Below are 3,369 nucleotides of genomic sequence, written 5' to 3' on the forward strand. Positions count from 1 at the left end.
TTTGGCCTAATTGAAAGCCTCCCAATTGTGTCACCACAGCCCCTATGGGGTCTGCTCCCTTCTCTCTGAAACATCTGCCCACACAATCAGGCATTCAGCCATGCCAGCTGAGCCATGCCACAGCAGTGTATTGCCAGCGTCACTCAGCTGGCTCAATCTTCCTCTTCCTCCTTTTCTTTATCTGTGTCTTTCCCTGTCTTTATCCCTCGCTTCTCTTCCACCGAACCATTAGGAGATGGAAGCGTCAACCCTATAATCTGCTGTTCTCTGCAGTAGATTACATGGTTTGAGTGAATGCGAATGAGAGTGAGTGAGGACCAAAGGTAGGCTGTGTTAAATTAAACCCACTTGACCTCGTGATTAGACAGAAGGGAAAGCATGTCTTGTGAGCAGGTGTGACAGATCTGAACATTACACTAGCATGTGTTAACCTCTTTACCCAGAAACTAAACATTCATGCCCAAACTGAGTAACCATGATTTGGTGGATTGAAATGTGTGGAGGTGCATGGCCTGAAAATACATTTAGATCACAAAAATAAATAAAAAACATAAACAAAATAAACAGGCTTCTTACTCTTACCATGTTCTATCAGCTAGCTCAATAGCTAGTCCTAGCCCAAACACACCGGAGCCAAAATGTGCTGTGTCAAGCTTGGTGGGACAGAACAGAAAGACGCGCCACACAGGTGTAATGTTCACAACTTTTGCATGACCCACAATTATTTACCTAATGCAAATGTTTATATCACATTTATTTTTAAAGCATTTGTAACAATGCAGCATTTTTGTTGCAGGCAGAAAACATAGAATACATGCTGCCACCGCATTTTTCTCCTTGCAATCAATGCAAAGTATACAGAAAAAACTGTCTAAAATTTAGTCTACATTCATTCTACTGTTTTATAATGCTTGTCTATACATTTTTCAGTGGATTTATATTAGTGGTAGTAACTGTTTATTAACTGTAAGATTATTATCATTTTTTTATGCAGAAAGATGAATGAACTGATGACATCAAATTTAAACCTTTACAGGAGAGGGCAGCAGAATTTCATCCGAAAGGTGTGTACTTACATCTACAATTTATGAAAGGAAAATGTATCAAAACTGTTTACGTTATTTCATTTGAGACATAAGAGTAGATGACACATATGGGACCGACTTCACAGACAGGGTCTTGAGGCTAGTCCTATAGACTAAAATGAATATTTGAGCTGTCTTAAACCAAAAAAAACTTTGCCTGACATATCTTAACATTTATCAGTGTCATTGTTTTGTCGCAGTATGCACACCAGTGTTTTCCTAAAGCTTTTATATCAAATTTACTTAATTTCTCTAATTGGACTAATTAGCATGTTATTGGTAAGATTATGCTATTGGACAATGTTTTTTATTTAATTATAATAATAATAATCTCTACATATTAAACTGATACCAAAGAACACGTATAACATAAGGGGGTCGTGCCAGACAGGTCTTAAAACTAGTCCCAGACTAAGTTCAAATCTAGATATTAACTGAAAACAGCTTACACTGACATCTCTTACAATATATCAGTGCATTGTTTTAATAAAAACTACCTAACTATCCTAATTTAACAAAGGCCTAGTCCTGGCTTAATCTAAACCGTGCGGGACACTTCCCCCCAAAACTTCGATCAATCTTCAACAAAGATATACTGTATATACACGCTCCTGTCATATCAAACCTGAATGATTTTCTTACTTCCTCAGAACACAAGAGAAGATATTTTTAAGAAATGTTTTGTTTTTGTGTTCTGAGGAAGGAAGAAAATCATACATGATTGAAATGACAAGTGGGTGAGTGAATGATGACAGAATTTTCATTTTGAAGGTGACCTACTCATTTAAGAGACAATTTTAAAATCAGCTTTTCTGGTTTTAAAATGTACTATATTTAAAGGTATGTGTTTATGTAAAATTATCAATTTTGTTTTATTCTGCGAACTAATAATATTTCTCCCAAATTTCAAATAAAAATTTGAAAAAAATCTATTTGCATTTGCCGAATATGATACCTGGAGAAACAGGTCAAAATAACAGAAAAGATGCTGTGTATTTATTCAGACATCAAATTCTTCAAAAAAACAAGTTTATATTCACTTTAAAGCACTATAACAGTAATATTTGCGTCATGCTTGTCAGTCTTTCACATTGAATGACTTTGTCATGATTTTGTTGAAATTAAACAGACACTGGACTGGCCGCAATACACCTATAAATGCTGATTAAATGAAAATTTGGAAAGTTCTCTTATTTATTTTCTATGGCTGTATATACAAGAAACAAAAAGATGAGAAAGAAATTCGAAATAAAGTCAAACGGGCCCTCAAGTCATTAATTAACCGGTCCCGTGGTCTTGACCGAGCAGAGAGGTCAAGTTTACATTGCAGGTCTTTCACAGGCCTTGCTGAAGTGCCCTCCAGCATTCTTCTCGTATTCTAAATGATTAACCCTTGCTTTTAACATCAATAGGCCATATGTTCATGCATTCTGGTCCAAAGACTGTTAAGCAATGTCCCCCCGTGCTCTGGAGAAAAATACTTCAAGAGTGCCGCTGCAGAATACAACTGTGAAGGCCATCACGGCCATTCACAGTCTCATCCCATGTCAACCCACCACGTGAGTTACTGCTCGTATGACACGGTCGGCCTGCCGCCACACTGTAGCAATGAGACCACCACAGATTTATGAAGCCAGACCCCTGCTGTTTTTTCGCCTCTCTTCTTTTTTCATTGCAATGCATGAGAAAACAGAGTCAGCATTTGTTAGGTCTCCTCCCTTACATTGTTCCCTGACAGGTCTCAATAGTCACACCAGAATCTGAAATAATATGAATCACTTGACTATTCAAACAAACGTCCAGTTTTTGTCAGGACATCTGTCCCTTTTTACTGAGAAAACAGCTTAAATCAGCCTTATCTGGTGTGTGGGCACATTTGGGCACATTTCTGAAGACATTAGGACACCAGCAAACCATCTAACCCATTAAACCACAATGGTTTGGTTTAAGTGCATTTTTTCTCGGGTCATTGACTCAGACACAAAAGCCCAGGCATGTGTGTTTCTAATAAATAAATAAGTACATAAAATAATGAATTAAACGATATACAAAGCTGGGATCTACTTTAAGCGCTACAGCGGAATGCGCAACTCGCCAAACACGAAACAAAGCCTCTCCGCTGGCAGGCGAGTCTCTTTTAAGTCTCCGCAGTCGTGTGATCTCGTCTTCTCGGACCAATCTCATCCGGTGCTTTAATGTTTTCCCACTCTGTTCTTGTCCCTCCCCTTCTACTCTCCTCCCCGTGGCTGGCGCTGAGTTTCTCTCCGGATGTAGCACGGCGCGC

This window comes from Triplophysa dalaica, chromosome 25 (genome assembly GCF_015846415.1).
Source record: "Triplophysa dalaica isolate WHDGS20190420 chromosome 25, ASM1584641v1, whole genome shotgun sequence".
Classification (NCBI taxonomy): domain Eukaryota; kingdom Metazoa; phylum Chordata; class Actinopteri; order Cypriniformes; family Nemacheilidae; genus Triplophysa; species Triplophysa dalaica.